This window comes from Spermophilus citellus (assembly GCF_964194105.1).
Source record: "Spermophilus citellus genome assembly, chromosome: 1".
Lineage (NCBI taxonomy): Eukaryota > Metazoa > Chordata > Mammalia > Rodentia > Sciuridae > Spermophilus > Spermophilus citellus.
Window position 1 is genome coordinate 271,974,527 of NC_138182.1, and position 17,347 is coordinate 271,991,873.

The window sequence follows — 17,347 nt, forward strand, 5'->3', positions numbered from 1 at the left end:
TAAATGCACACAAGTTATTAGTGAAAGTACAATAAAATTCTGCTCATCAAACTCTAGTCTGGTAAATTAAATTTTCTCATTAAACTTTTACAGGAAAGTTATTTGATTTATAACTATGATCAAAAAAATTTTAAATATCTCAGCAAAGATATAAAAGTTACTGGGATACTTTACTCTTAAATATAGCTTAAAGGAATCTGATCTACCTTTGCTATTCTAGGGATATATTACCAAACATTAACTGTAACCATAGCATATTCCTAGATGTAAAGATTATAGGATCTAGAGCTGAATTGCTAGGCCCTGACAACGAATTTTAAAATGTTTGGCTTTTGTAATTAATTTTCATTGCATTTGTTTCTTTCTCAAATGCAAAACAAAAACAAAAACAAACAAACAAAAATTACACTACTAATTCAGATGAGCTCATTTTCAGTTCTCATTTTATTAATCACAGAATGTTTTTTAAAATATATATGAATTAACTATATCACTGCATAACTATGTCATTGCAAAAACTCTGATTTTAGTTTTATGAAAAGTTGAGTTAATCAAATACTTCTTTTTTTAAGTATTTATTTTTTTAGTTGTAGATGGACACAATACCTTTATTGAGGTGTTTTTATTTTTATGTGGTGCCAGGTATCAAACCCAGTGCCTCACGAATACTAGACAAGTGCTCTACCACTAAGCCACAACTCTGGCCCCTCAAATACTTCTTAATTGATTTTTCCTCCATTCCCACTGCAGAATTATAGAATGTTGAATTTTGAAGAGTTTTAAAGATCGCCTTGACCTACAGCTTCACTAACCTAAGAGAGAACTGATATCCCAACAAGTTAAATGAGAAGGCTGAAACCACCCAACCATTTAGTGTCAAGACCTTTAATGCAATCCCAGTGGCTAACTTCAGGACTCTAACTAAAGGCCTCCATCCTAGCTGACAGAAGAAGCCACGTCCTCCAGGCTACCATTACTATCAAGCAAGGCCCTAAGGACATCTTCCTTGTGATTCCATAGATCTGACTGTGAAAATGTAGTCTTAATTGCTAGAAGTTGCCCTGTTGATCTTGGAAAGGCTACTGTGTGAGCGCCCGTGGTGTCCTATTGAGTCCAAGTTCAGTTTTTCCTGTTAAGCAATTCACAGCATTGAAGCCATACCTATGGAATTCTGAGAAAAGTACATTCTCTACTAATCAAGCGTCTGAGTGATTTTGTTCTGGGGAACACCAATCAATCCTGTCTGGACTCCACTGTAATCAGCTCGTTTGTTGAACATTCATCATACACTGTAAAAGATCTGAGGGAGCCAACCATTTCTGAAGGATGCCATTGCTGCGCAGATGGTAACGCTCTCTTAAATTTATGGCTGGGAGAGCAGGTCTTAATTTCCCAGGTTACAAATGGATTTTGTTTGTTGACTGCCATTTACCAATGAAGTAGTTTCATTTTGCTGGTCTGTTTAATTGAATAACATCACAAATGCAGAAGATTAATGTGGAGGAAGAGCCTAAGTCTATTTCAATGAACCGAAAATTACGTCTGAGAAAGCAAACACCTCCAAGCTCTAATGCCATGCCGGACCCACTTCTAGGAGCTTTACACTGAGTAACTCATTTAATCTTGAAACAACCTCCAAGGGGTAAGCATTAATATCATCTCATCTTATATTGAAACCGAGGGACAGGCATATTAGTTAACTTGCCCAGTGTCATTACAGGTAGAAGGGGGAGGGCCACTTTTTTTTTTTTTAACCATAGTGCTACAGCTAACATGAGTAATTTGATAAAAGAAGTAAAAACCATCTTCTAACCTCTGTTTTCTGAACATTTCAGATTAAAGTATTTGGGGTTCTAAAGAAGTTATTTGGACAACTGATCCAATAACTAAAGATACAACCATAAAGTCATCTACCAGTTTTCATAATTCAAATCGCAGCCTTAAAAGTTTAGGAGTCAAATGTATGAGAAAAATTTTATACCACATAACCTTGATAAAATAGTTCACCAGCTACCTACTACATGCCAGGCTCTGGAACATTACAATGAATTGAACACAGTTGTTCTCCTCAAGATGTGCTGCTTTGTTGGTGGACATTTGTATATAGGACCTGGCACCACTGTGCATGCCTAAAATCCCAGCGACTTGGGAGGCTGAGGCAGGAGGATCCCAACTTTGAGATTGGTGTGGGCAATTTGATGAGACCCTGCCTCAAATTTTTAAAATGATTGGATATGTAGCTCAGTGGTAAGGCACTCCTGGGTTCAATTTCCCAGTACCCCCCAAAAAAAAAAGATTGGACATAGAAAACAAAATATAACAGGAAACAAAATAGGAAAGACAAGGTACATGTCAAATCAAAAAGGTAATAATAAATATATTCTTTAAATTATTCTAGAAATAATTTGAACATCCAACATTCCAAATACTAAAGAATGTTTAAACCATTTTAAATGAAAGTTAGAAAATTGTGAAGGGTTTTGTGCTTTCATTGTAACTGTGGAAATACTGATTTTCAGATCTTGGCATAATAAACACTTTATTAGATGCCTACTCTATTAAAAAAAAAGCTTTGATTATGCTTTTTAAAGGATGTGAACTGGATACCAGGTAAATATTTTCTCTGCTACTCAGTAACAACTTCTGTTAAAGCTTCAGTTTGCTTAATGTTTATACTTTCTTTCCATGTTTGTTTTTCTTTCAAAAAAAATGAAGGAAGTACCATAAATCCTTGGACTATAAATTGTAGAAAGATTTCAAAACAAACCGCACCAACACCAGCAATGCATTCTTAACAAGTTAATTTCTCTCCACTGTAACTGTCCAATTTCCTTATTCTTCATGTGGTAAATGTGTAGCATAAATTTGCTTACGCTTCAAGTTGTCTTTTCAATTTTCTTTATTCTGCATAATGTGTTAGTAATTATCTTTAGTTTTTCAATCAATTGCCAACATTTATTTTTATTCTAAACGCTTATAGTCATTTTCATTCCCAATTCATTCTCACCAAACTCTGTAAGAATAATAAAATGCTCTGTAAGAAAGTACTCCTGGTTATGGATTGAAATGTCCTCCCCAACCCCTAAAATTTACATGCTGAAGTGCTAACCTCAGAATGTGACTGCATGTTAAGACAAGACCCTTCTAGGAGTGAGTAACTTAACATGTGGGGGACAAGGTATCTTTATAAAACTGGGTTCTCATCAAATGAAGAAATCTGGGTGCACAGACACTCCAGGTATGCAGGAGCAAAGAAGAAAGACCCTGTGATTAGGCAGCAAGGACAGAGGCCTCAGCAGAAACCAGACCTGCAAACACCATGATGCTGCACTTCTACCTGCCAGAAGTATGAGAAAATAGATTTCTCTATTGATCCACCCTGTGTGTGGAATTTGTTATGGTAGCTCAAGCAGATCACAGGGAGATTTGCTTTCCTCTTCCATAAAGCCAATTCCTTTGAGGCATAACTTCAGAATTTCTGGCTTGTCTATATTATCTCATTTTCTACCTTCCTTTCCATGTCACCCTTCTTCTCTAGTCAATCATGCCAGATTCAGAAATACAAGCTAGAGCTCTAGTAAAGGTCTGTTCTTACACCTACGTCCGGATCCTCACAATGGTTTTATTTTTAGCAAGGACATGATCTCAGCATCAGAGTGCCATTCCAGAATTAAAAGCACATGAAAGTCACTATTTCTTGTCTTGATCATTTTTATTACAAATTTGACTTTGTGATCTACATAACTATTTTTTAAACCAAGCAACAGTTATATATAAAATTGGAAGGTACACCTACTTACCAACCAACCACCGGTTCCTCTCCAAGAGGTATTCACTGCTGAAATATTGTAGAGTAAAACCCCTGCTTTAAATGGAAGAATCTCTTTTTATTTGTTCTAATTAGTTATACATGGCAATAAAATGCACTTTGATACATCATACATAAATGGAATATAATTTCTCATTCTTCTGGTGTAAATGATGTAGAATCACACCAGTCATATACTCACATATGTACATAGGGTAATAATACTTGATTCATTCTACTGTCCTTCCTACCCCTAAATAGAAGAATAGAAGGGAGAGGAAAAGAGGGAGTTACTTGTCAAAAGGCACAAATTTTCAGTTATGCAAAATCAATAAATCCTAGAAATCTAGTGTGCAGCATTTTGCCTGTAGTGATCAATGCTGTGTACTTGACAAATTTTGCCAAGGGGATAGATCTTATGTTAAGTATTCTTATTATGAATAATAGTAATAACTGAATAAAGAAGGTAGGAGGAAACTTTTGTAGGTGATTAATGGCATTGATTGTGGTAATGGTTGCACAGGTGTATACTCATCCCAAGTCCATCAAGTTGTATACCTTAAATATGTATAGCTTTCTGTATGTCAATCACATCCCATAAAATAGCTTTTTTAAAAAGAGAGAAATCTTTTTTTAAAATGCAATTCTCTAGACTGACTCTGTGAGCACCACTCCAGCAATGTCTCATACGCTGGAAGAACATATCCCTTCATTTCTGGGAATTGGTGGCCCAATCATGGCTTCATAACCTCAGAATCTGCCAGGCAGAGCAGAATGTCAGCCTTTGCAGACAGCCTCCATAAAGTCCTAATAAAAGAAGCTCAGAATTGCTTAAACATTAGATAAGTAACAGTACAGATTTATTTGTTCCTGACACAATATGCCAACCCTTGCAGTTGAAAATTAAACGATAATATACTTCCCCTTCTGCTCCACAAAGCAATAGCCTGTTTCCCTGGTGGATAATCAGAGGCCAAAGGGTTGGTGATTTATCACAAAAGAGAAATGGGAATATTGCCAAGAGTAACAAAGGAGCAATGATATCGTTGCTCCTGCTGTATGGCATTGGTTTAATTAAGGTAAAGCTAATAAACTTTACCACTGGTTCATAATAGTGTGAGGTCAAGTTCAGTCTTCCCCTCTGAGCTACGGTGGCCAGCCAGATCACAGGAAATATGTAGGAAGTAACAGATACCACCTTAATCACCTTTCCCATAGCCAAGATCTATAACCCTAGGATCAAGAACACTACTGTGTTATACAGTTGGTTTCCTTAAGAATCTGTAATATTTTATATAGTCATGTAATTGATGTAGATCAGACTATGAAAAACTAAAAGAAATCAGGACAGGCTTCAGGAATAAGGAAATTCATTTCTCTCTCTTCCTAAAAGGAAATAATTATTTGTAGATTGTATTTCACAAGAATTGCAAGTGTATGCCTTATGGGAAGCAGAGAACTCTGTGCTCATTCTCATAATCATGTAATATTTGAGCCTATATGATGACTTGCTGGAAATGGCATGAAGGAAATAGTAGCATTAATAAGTAGATGAGGAGTTAATGCAAATTTTGTAGCTGCTAAATCGTGTTTGCAGATTCAAACTTTTATCTCTTAAGAGGGTGATAGTGGCTATATGCATAAAATGAAAGAAGAAAATTCAAAGTCAGTGCTTAGATAATTAATGCAAAAAATGTGCATGATGATCTATATAAAGAATAGACTACATGCCTCATATGGATTAGGGAAGATGCATCCTTAAAAGAATACAGTAAGAAACCACAAATATTTATTGAGTGCTCATTATGTATGTAACAGGCATTGCTGAGTTCTTTACATATATCAGCTCATTCAATCCACACCACAATCTTGTGAGGTAGGTTCAACTATTGTCCTTATCTTCCTGATGAGGACCCAAATGTTTGAGCCACGGATAATTCTTTGGAAATCTAGACCCATCATACCAAGTCAGTTTCAAAGATGTTGAAATCCAGGGGTGTCCTTTGAGATAGATGTTTCCTGTTCTGATTACACAAAGCTATTCCACCCATTTGTTAAATACTGTGTGACTAGGTTTACAGTAGAAAAGCCTACAAAGGAAGAAAAGACCAAACATGTACTTCTTTGATTGCATTATTTTTAAAATTGATGTCATGTAGTGCAGAAAGGTTTCACTAAATAACTGCTTAAATTATCAGTATTTTCAGTATGTCTATCTTCAAGAAAGGACCTTTATTGCTCTTTAGAGCAATATTCCTCTACGTGGATCAGTGACCATTCATGAGTCAGCATCATTCAAGCCGCTCAGGAAAATGCAAATGCTGATTCAGTGAATCTCAGTTGAGAACCTTGAATCAGTGCTTTAACTAAATATCAAGATAAGCCCTCCGTATAACCCACATGAGAATTTAAGTGCCTGCACTAATCAGATGCATTTTCAGACTCACAAGAAAACTCCCTGTAAATGCAAAGTTGTCTGGTTTGATAAGTAAATGATATCAAACTATTTTTTAAAGGAAGATTTTTGGACAGAATTATAAATTCATTATTTTACTTTCTGAAGAAACTAACAATCTTAAAGCATATATAAACCTTTCCAAATCTTCCAGCCTTTATTATCAGAAAACTTCCTGCTGGCTGTGAAAACTGAATTGGTCAGTGGGGCGTGGTGGCGTACACCTGTAATCCCAGCGACTAGGGCCGCTGAGGCAGTAGGCTTGCAAGTTCAAAGCCAGCCTTAGCAACTGGGAGGTGCTAAGCAACTCAGTGAGACCCTGCCTCTAAATATATACAAAATGAAGCTGGAAATGTAACTCAGTGGTTGAGTGCCCCTGAGTTCCATTCTTAGTACCCTCTTCCAAAAAAAAAAAAACAGAATTGGTCAAAACAATCAATTTTCTTTCTTTAGAGGTTTTTGCATATAATAAATGTGACAATTAAACTGAAAGGAAATGCAAGAACTGCAGGTAATGTTCTGTTTCTCCATCGAGGTGTTACTTATGAAGTTATGTTCTCTTTGTGAAAATTTATCAAGTGAAATATTTGAAATGTATACAGAGTCTCCTGTATACAGAGTCTCCTCAAAAAATATAATTGGTTTTTAAAAATACAGGTTTACTAGCAGTTATCCCAAAATATTTTAACATGATGACTTTTGCCTTTTAATAACCCTCCTTGTGTGATGACTGCATTGACCATAGCATCCTTCTGTGCTTTGGGGAGTGGCGGGGGTGGGGGTGGGGGGGGCAGTACCAGGGATTGAACCCAGGGGCACTTAAACACTGAGCCACATCCCCAGCCCAGGTTTTTTGTTTGTTTCATTTTTGTTTGTTTTTGACACGAGATTTGCTAAGTTGCTTAGGACAACTTAGGTGTGCTCAGTGTAATATATACTCATTGTTTTCCCTGTAAAGACAGTGATGCAGGTTGTCATTCTCCATCTATTTGGAAAAGAAAGAGCCTTTCCAAGTTCCAGAGGACCTGGTAAACAGATCAGACCACCACATCAGCTTCCATTCACTTTAAAGTTGTTGAGCTGCAGTCAGTCATACGCTCCAATCCAACTCTCTATATTTACAGAGGAGAAAACACGTTTCACACAGTCTTCTCCTACAAGTTCACAAAATTATTTTTTTAAGGCAGAACCAGAGAACTAACGACCTTCTCCCTAAGTTTCCTGATGACCAGTTGGAATAGAATCTATATTCAGGTTACAGCACCTACTTAAACACACCATGTTTCTATTTATTTATTTTTTTTTTTTAAAGAGAGAGTGAGAGAGGAGAGAGAGAGAGAGAATTTTTAATATTTATTTATTTTTTTTTTAGTTCTCGGCGGACACAACATCTTTGTTGGTATGTGATGCTGAGGACCGAACCCGGGCCGCACGCATGCCAGGCGAGCGCGCTACCGCTTGAGCCACATCCCCAGCCCCCCATGTTTCTATTTATAAAGTAAACCAGCATTTCGTAACCCTCAGACATTTAGTCATCCTATTTATCATTTTGTCATATGTAAGTACTATCTCTGCTATTATTCACTTTGTTTTCGTCAAATCTATTCACTTTTTACATATATTAACTTAGCTTCATCATAAGCAAAAATATCCACAAAATCATAAATGAGATGTACATTTTCCCTAACCCATTAAAACAAATATGCATCTACTGAAATCACAATGTTTGTCTTTGAACCATTCCTCAGAAATGTAAACCATGCTTCATTATATTGGAGAAGATATCTTACATGTGTTTCAAGGAATTCTGGTCTATATCACATTAATAGGTGTTATTCATGAAAAAGTAAACGATCAAATAAACCTAGCAGAAGCTAACTAAAATAAAGTGTAAGGTGTTGGTTATTTCAAATTATTGGACATCTAAGAGCCTTTCATAATGATGCACAATGAGATTTTCTAACAAGAGAATGTAATATGGCACTCCCAAAATTTTTTCTGACAAAATCTTTTTCTCTAGACAATATCAGGACTAAAAGCACATTCTAAGTTGTATTAACTTTCTGAAGTTTGCATTTTTTCTTTTTGATCCCCCAAACAATAAAAATAGGTACTCTATAGAATACTGTAATAGTGTATCCCTATTAGCATATTCAAGGTATTTTTAGGGTGGGGAAAAAAGAATGGGTAGGAAAACATGATGTTTTCTCTTATCATTTCCAAAGGTTCAATCCTTAGAGAAAGGTGACTCACTTTATTCAGAATGTATCACCTGCAATGAATTCAGCTGTTCTAAGAGTATAAATCCTAATATGTCTCAGGAATCTTCTGTATTGTTGATAGTAGTTAATGCCCCACATGCTTTTCATCTATGTCTGGTTCTGTTGCCTTGGTTACTTCCTTCTCAACTGGGTGGAACTTCAAGAGTGTCATTCCCATAACATCACACGTGATCTGTGGGTATGACAGTGAGAAAATGTGCCTCTGGTTTAGCACCCAACTTCCTCTTTCTCTCCCTCTGACTCCTCCCCTCTTCCTTTTTTGTTTCTAGTCCTCCCTTCCTCCTTCCCTCTCGCCCCCTCTCTCATTTCTCAAAAACTTAGATATTAAAAACTGAAAAAGGGGGCTGGGGATGTGGCTCAAGCGGTAGCGCGCTCGCCTGGCATGCGTGCGGCCTGGGTTCTATCCTCAGCACCACATACCAACAAAGATGTTGTGTCCGCCGAGAACTAAAAAATAAATATTAAAAATTCTCTCTCTCTCTCTCTCTCTCTCTCTTTCCTCTCTCACTCTCTCTTTAAAAAAAAAAAAACTGAAAAAGGATATAGCATTTTGATATTTAAGTATTTGTGCTATTATTTTAAAAAAATCCCACTGTCACTAAAGGAATGTTTTACATCCAAAGTACATTAATATTTCTTTCTATTGCATTTTCAATTAAAATTAGAAAAAAAAGATTAAAGGCACAAACATTGATGCAATGTCCTTTATTCAGTGTTAATGTTACTGACACTAATAAGGAAGGAAGAAAACTGATGTTCTAAAGACAAGGTGTTTCTTCATCCTGTTGTACACTGATTCATAGACCATCCTGAGGACCTTGATCTTAAATAGTTTTCCCAGCAACCAAAAATTTATTCATTCATTCATTCTAATTTGTTATAGATGACAGCAGAATGATTTTCAATTCATATTACACATATAGAGGACAATTTTTCATGTCTCTGCTTATACACAAAGTGGAGTCACACCATTTGTTTCTTCATACATGTACTTAGGGTAACGATGTCCATTTCATTCCACCATCTTCCCTATCCCCATGCTCCCCTCCTTTCCCCTCCCTCCCCTTTTCCCTATCTAAATTTCCTCCATTCCTCCCATGCTCCCCCTCCCCATTATGGATCAACATCCTCATATCAGAGAAAACATTCATCATTTGGTTGTTTGGGATTGGCTTACTTAGCATAAAATTCTCCAACTCCATTTACCTGCAAATGCCATGATTTTATTCTCTTTTAATGCTAAACAATATTCCATTGTGTATATAAACCATATTTTCTTTATCCACTCATCTACTGAAGAGCATCTAGGTTGGTTCTACAGTTTAGCTATTGTGAATTATGCTCCTATAAACATTGATGTGGCTCCTGCAATCAAAATTTTTACATATTCTTCCCCTATGCTTTACAGAGGTTTTTCAAATTACAGAATGCATTTTTATTCTAAGGAACATTTTTAATTCTCTAGTTCAAAAATATTTATTAATTAGAAAGTTGTGTTCACCAATTCCACCAACAACGAAATGATTCAGCTCTGGTGCATGTCCACATTTGAAACTATCTCACTACAATAGAATATTGCCTGAGGAAATTCAATTCTCTGAAATAATCAAGGCAGATAAAAATTGAGACTGAAATTTTGGGCAACAAAAGTTCGACCTGTACAAATGTGATTTAAAATACATATATGAATTTATACAAATGGTAATTATTAAAAAATATGCCTGCATCAAAAATAGAAGACAAAATACATATCATTTGCAAATGCTTGATCCTTCAGGAAAACACGTAGCAAACTTCCATGCCATAGGCTTTAAATTATTCAATTTTCCAAATATTCATTTTTGTGTATGCTTAAACATCATAAAGTATTTACCAAATAAAGTTAGGTTTACTGATTGCAAATCATATTTTTGTCAACCATTTACTCTCTACTTGATTCTTAAAGTCCATTTGAAGTATTAGATTTAGCTAGTTCATGACAGCTGAAAATATTTAACATCACAGTTCAACCCAAGTGTAATTGGTTCCTGATCTCCTCACATCCTGAATGGTGAATATGGCTATTTTGCCTGAAGGTATTTATTATACTATAGGATATATTCCAGACAATCTTGAAGTATCTTCTTACAGATATTTTAAAATATGCTTTGCAGGACTTTCTATCTTAAGGGAGATTTTTCATACTTGCATATTTAATGAGCATGTTCTCTCTGCTCTATGTCCCTTTCATATTCTCTTGGCATAAGGTTTGCCTTCTAAGGCAAAAATTCCTGATTAGAGGTCTTCACTGTCCCCTGTAATCACCTAAACAAAGAGACTCTCACATGCATTTCCCTCACAGGTCTGCAGAACCCCACCATCTCTTTGATCTCTTAGAATCAATTCTGTGTATATTACATGCTGGATCAAACAGGGCTAATAAGTTTCCTTTCTTGAGCCATTGCTAAGAGACCTGTGGAAGGCCCTTGAAGGAAGCAGTGAGTTTGTTGATTAGGGATATCTATAACGTGCATAGAAATAAGAGGAAGGCTAGATGATGCAGCCCTCTCTCTCACATCATCCCTCAGTTAATGCTAATCCTTTCCTGTGCTTCCCAGCCCCATGTCTCATAAAAAGAGATGTGCTAAATGAATGGAGATTTTCTTGCTGACTTGACGTCCAGCTACAAGTAATAAAGCTCATAGTCTTATGGAGCCTCAAAAGCCTCCTAGTGTGTACAATGATACCTGTTAGTGTTAAAGACACAGATAAGCAAATTTGATCTGTTTAGGGATGAAAGAGGAAAGAGATATGCATTGTCAGAGGTGATCTTGTCAATGATATCTGCTGGCAGAGCTGGGAAACTAGATAGGCCCAGTAACAATTGAAGCACAAGAACAAAAGATGTTCAGGAAGTTAATTTACACAAAAGCACACAGATGATGGCTGAGGCCGATCATGTTATATTATTCAGTGGTTAAGGGGCTACTTTCTGGTTTCTTCTCCTCCCTCAAACAGGCTGAAGAGCGTCTTTTTAAAGTCCAGTTTACCCCTCAGTAAAATGGAGCAATAATGTTACTCCCCTTATAGGTTTACTTAGGCTTAACTAAGATAAATATTAAGGGCTTAGTACAATCCCTGGCTCAAAGTTTGCACGCATTTGATATTTTTTCACAGTATTGACACAACATTCCACTTTATTGTTATGCATAGGCTCAACCTAAGCAGGAAAGTTGATTTTGGCCTTGTATTTGTGAACAGAAAAAACCAGAGCTTCACAAGGAAGTATTTAATCATTTAATTGTCATAGAAATTATCAGTCCCCTTGGCAACCGCAGAAGTGGTGAACTACCCCACGTAAAGTAGCAAATGAAAATAAGTAGTCATAAGATAAAAATCAAAATATAATGAAGTTTTCCATTTTCTATTTCTGGCACCTGTAGTTACACAAAATACAGCATTAATATTCAGAAACATTTTGCATTTCTTACTTTACTGAAATGTCCTTGCTTTTGTTCTTTTTCTTTTAAGGATGGATGAGACGTTTAGGACTGGGAACTAATGTAGTCTTCTCTCATGGCACTTTTGAGCTCTGTGACCTTGGAAAAATTACTGTTTTAGTATCCTCATTTGTAAAATTCTGTCTCAGTATCCTCATTTGTAAAATAGAAAAAAAAATAATTCACTAATGGTACTTTGTACATTTCCTGGCAAATGGCAATTGCCTAATAAAGGTTATTTCTTGAGACTGCTGATAGTGAGATGTGAGGAAAAGAATGGAAGGAGACAGAGAGAAAGAAAAGTAGAAGAAAGGGAAGAAGTTGTAAAGTTCTACTTGGCTTAGCTCTTCAAGTCATTTTAGACAGGGGTCTAGAATCCAGGTGTCCAGAATCCAGGTGTCTAAAATCCAGGTATCTAGAATCCAGGTGTCTAGAATCCTGGTTTGCTAACTCAGGGCTCTTTCCACTGTTGCTATTCTAAGGAGGAGTTAGCAGGAGAGGCAGGGGGAGTTGCTGCAGAGAATTTCTTCAGGGAAAATATAGTATTAAAGAAAACCTCCAGTAGTGACCTATAATTTGAATTCTAGAAAAGCTTCTACCATTATTATAGGTGGAAAGGAGAAATAAGATGTTAACATCTGCCCCAAGACTCAAATGTTAAATAATTAACACAGTAGCTTAAAGAATCAGGTAGATGCTGGCTCTGTAAAGGAAAAAATAAAATAAAATAAAATAAAATCTATCTTTAAAAGACTTTATTGAATTTTTAAGTATTTATCATTAGATATTCTCTCTCTTAAGAGCAGCCTCTGGCTAGGGTGATGGGATTTGATTTGGGATTCAAAGCTGAAAGATTTGTCATCTAGGCCAAAAGGATGGACAAATGGGCTTTCTTTGACAATCAAGAACTATGGGTACTTCACACATCAAGACATGGTTCTAGAAAAGCCCATTTTATGAATGATACCCCATTTCTCTCCTTCTTCCTTCCCCACCAACTTGTGTTGAAGGGGTTCACTAAGCAACCTGGTAGAGTGACAGAATTCTTTGTAATGGGTGCCTCTGTTCAAACTTTGATGATTTCCCATATTTCAGGACTCCTTACTCAGTTTTATTTAGGTCCTACTTTCCTCAAAATGCACTCTGAATTCTCCAAAACCTTCTCTGCCCTAGTTCTTGACCTATAAGATCTCAATTGTCTTCTCTGAAGCATGAGACAGAGAAAACACAAAGTTTTCAGCCAGAATGCTTAAGGCTTCTTGTACTTGGTATGGAAGGTTATCTGTTCTGGTTGCTAACTAGAGAGACATTTTCAAGGAAAACATGCTCTCTTTAGAGCATGACATTTCTTCAGAATGGTCATTTCTAGTCTCAAATCTGAATGAAGTCTGTCCTGTTTTTTTTTTTCTTTCATAACATTGATCACAGTGTGTAAATGTGTATCGGTGTGAGTTTATTTGTACATTTAATGTCTTTTTTTTCCTCTTTCTGGACTATAATCTTCCTCCCTTACATGGTAACCTGCACAGAGGCAGGAACTATTCATTTTACTCAAAGTGAATACTCATAGGCTAGTGCACACTTATAAGCAGTGGACTCTCAGTGAGTGTTTATTGGATGGATAAATGAAAGGAAAGATGAATAGCAAAAATGACTATATTGGCCAATTAAAGCACAGTGTATCGGGCCATGGCCCCTGCTCACTGGAAAATGGACCCATAGTATTTCCCTGTGCTTTAGGTGGACTGGAAGGATCTATGTCTGGAAATGCATGAGAGATGTGCTCATGGGTGGGATGGAGGACATAACTTGTACATATACCTCTTTAGTTTGGATGCATATTTCTGTGTATACAGGTATTGCAAGCAAAGAGACTGTTGTGAGAACAGACAAAAATGAAAATTATATAGAGTACAAAGGTCAAGGAGTTAATTTCCTGAACTCTCATGATACTTTGGGTATGCCAAGCATTGTGCTAGGACATTACCAGTTTTTGCAGGACAAGGGTCTCAATTGTGCCCAGGATGAGCTGATGCCAATTAAGTGGGCCCTGCAGCTATAGCATCTGGTAGGATAAACTGAGTCCTTATGTCTGTAAAATAATAGCTTATTTCTTTAATACATCTTTGTTCACAAAGTGGGCTGGATATGTGGCTCAGTGGTTAAGCAACCCTGAGTTTAATCCTTGGTGCCAAAAAAAAAAAAAAATCATGTGTGAATCCAAGTGTGAAAGTGATGCAACAACATGGGCTACAGGTGATGCTGGTGTTGATGATTAAACCAGTGATTTTTGTATATCTTTTTTTTTTCTTTTACTGAGGATTGAACCGAGGGGTGCTTTTACTGAACTACATCCACAGCCCTTTTTATTTTTTTTATTTTGAGACAGGATTCCATTAAGTTGCTTAGGGCCTCACTGAGTTGCTGAAGCTGGTCTTAAACTTGCAATCCTACCACCTCAGCCTCCTAAGTCACTGAATTTACAGGTGTGCACTACCATGCCTGTCTTGTGAATCTTCTGTAGTTTAGAGAAAAAAAAAATTGGGGCATGAGAAGGAACTGAAATGCAATCAAAAGATCCTCCCTCCTATAGAAGACAGACTCCTGGACTTAGTTAGGCTTTATCTTTCCATGTGTAACTTCAAAAATAATCAATCATAGGTAAATAGTCACCTTACTTTGTCCATTGGCCCAATTCACAAGGGGAGTATGACAGAAGCAGCTAGAGAAAAAGGAGGGACAAATAAAAGAGCAGAAAGCATCACTTTGAGGAGTGTAATTGTCGGAGCAGGAGGCAGCCTAGAGTAATTACTCTCAGTTACCAGCCTCCACAGCAGTAATTGAATACCACATGAAGATGTTGGGGAGTTAATTACAGTTCTGACATGTGTAGCAACTCCAGGCCCTAGACTCAGCATAAAATTCATGTTTAGAAAATGAAAATAATCAGGAGACCACATATTTGAAATGTACCACTGAAAAGGGAGGGACACCATTAGGGCCACAACCACAATCATAGTAGGCCTCTTTCCATGCCCAGGGGTGAATGCCATGTTTATATTCCACTGAACCAATTGGCTGAGCGTGTGGAAGACAAATGTGTCCAAGGGCACTGTGTTATTTGCACCAGATAGATGCCTTTTACACTCTGTTTTGAGTCTCCGCATGGCCTGTCATGAAACACAAGAGCAAACACAATTTGCACAGGCTTTACAACATGAATGTTAGTGCTTCGGGAATGCACTAAGATCCTGCCAGCTCTAGTTCAGTAAGGGTCCAGGCCAGATCTGAGTCATCTTGCTGCCTTCCTCCCAGGAATCATTCCCTTTCTTACCCCATTCCTGCTGGCTGAAACACAGGGTCTGCCTGTCCCATATTTCCTTTGATCTAAGAAGATTCCACCTCGTCAAAGTGAACGTGGTTAGTAGCCCCTTAGCAGCATTTGCTTTTAAGTGGGTTCCCACCTTAAGGTGTTTATTTCAAAGCAGTCAAACAGCTAGAACAGAGCCATCAAACAGATGGATCAGGCAGTTTTTGGACTAGTTTAAACCTTCAGAGAGGATTTAATGCCAGTTCCAAAGAAGTGAGCCTGGGTCCTCCACTTCAGAGAAGTAAGGACTGAAGCAAAAACTGCAAGGGAAAACAGACAACAATGATTAGAATATAAAATATTTCCCTTGACATATACAAACCCGTAACAAGAATTGCCACTTAATTATGGCAATTCTCCCTTTCCTTTTGCAACATGGAATCCTTGCAGAGATGAGGTAAATTGAACTTCACCATCCCAGTTTTTCAAACTAATGAAATAAAATTGTTTTGCAAGTTTTCAACTTCTAACTTCTGAAGAATCATGCATTAAAAGAGGATCCAGATAAACCTCACTGCACTTTATTTTAGTTTCATATACTGAATTTTTACTTATTTCCCATCATCTTAAAGCTACCAGAAAGAAATTTTAAAACACATTTATAAAAAAAGTTCTATTGATAAGAAGCCCAACTTATCAATGACATGCTAAAACCTGTAATAGTGACTAATTTCCTCAGCAGCATGCCTCAGTTTTATTTTTAATATATTCATCATAAAAAATTAATGAGCAAACCAATTGTAATTGTTCTATTTTTTAAAGGAGCTTCAAAAGGAAAGAAAACTGGGGAAAAATTATGAGCAGAAAGTGAGTAGAACTAACTTCCCACCTTCCCTTCACATATTTACTGACAACAACTGACACAAGAGATAGAATGCAGTGTGGTCAGTAAGGAATGGGGGCAGAATGCACAGTTCCCTCTTTTCTGATTTGTGTTCTATGCTGGCACCATCCCAGAGGTTATAATACAAAGGAAGAATAGACATCAGAAGTGGTTATGGTAGTGATTAAGACTGAGAAAATGCCCAATTGCCATTTATTCTTTTTGTTAGCTAACAAATTTGTCTATTTCCTTCTGATACTTATGATAAAATAGTATACATAACAGAATGATGCTACAGGTCTTAACACATGTCAATGTGATTCTAGATATTTTATGACCAGAAATTCGTTGATGAAATGCTCTCTTTGGTTCTCTTATTACTCACTTGTTACTGAGACTGACTGGGGAACCAGACAAATTCTTAGCAGGTTTGTTCATTCATGAAATCACATTTAAGAAAGAGTGCCAGATTATCATATAAAGGAATCACGTTACTTACCCTGTGAGATGTGTTTTTTTAAAAGCAAGCGTACTACAGATGGAAAGAGGTTTTTCTAGGAATTTCAATTGTGTGAAGGCCCACACAATATCATTGTATAGTTCCCCCCGGCCTTTTTCTTTTTAATGATGAAGCGGTTTTAATTACACCATGACGCTTTACTTTTTTTTTTTTAAGTAGAAAGAAGTTAATAAATGAGTACATGGAAAAATTGTTCCACCACCAGACAAGGCCAAACAACCGTAAATCAAAGAAAAGGGTAGGGTAAAGGTAATGCTTAGAGAATCCTTTTGCCTGTGTGACTTTCAACCTCCTTCTCACCCTCTGATTGGCCTTTCCAAGGATTTATGGGGAAGGTGTCTAACAGCAATACAACCGGCTCAAGGCGGAAGCTCAGTCTACCTGTTCTTTCAGGTCGGAGAAAATCCCCAGGGGGAGAGATCTCCGCAGTTCGACTGTACTCCCACTCTCGCCAATTCTCTCCTGTACTCTCCAAGCCACAAGGCTTTCGGCCACCTGGGCCAGGAGACGTTGTAGTCCCGTCTTGTTTCTCTCTCTCTTCCCCCTCCCTCCCTTTCTCTTTTATCCTGCGGTGCCCTATCGAGCGCAGCCCGCAGCCCGGGCACTGCCA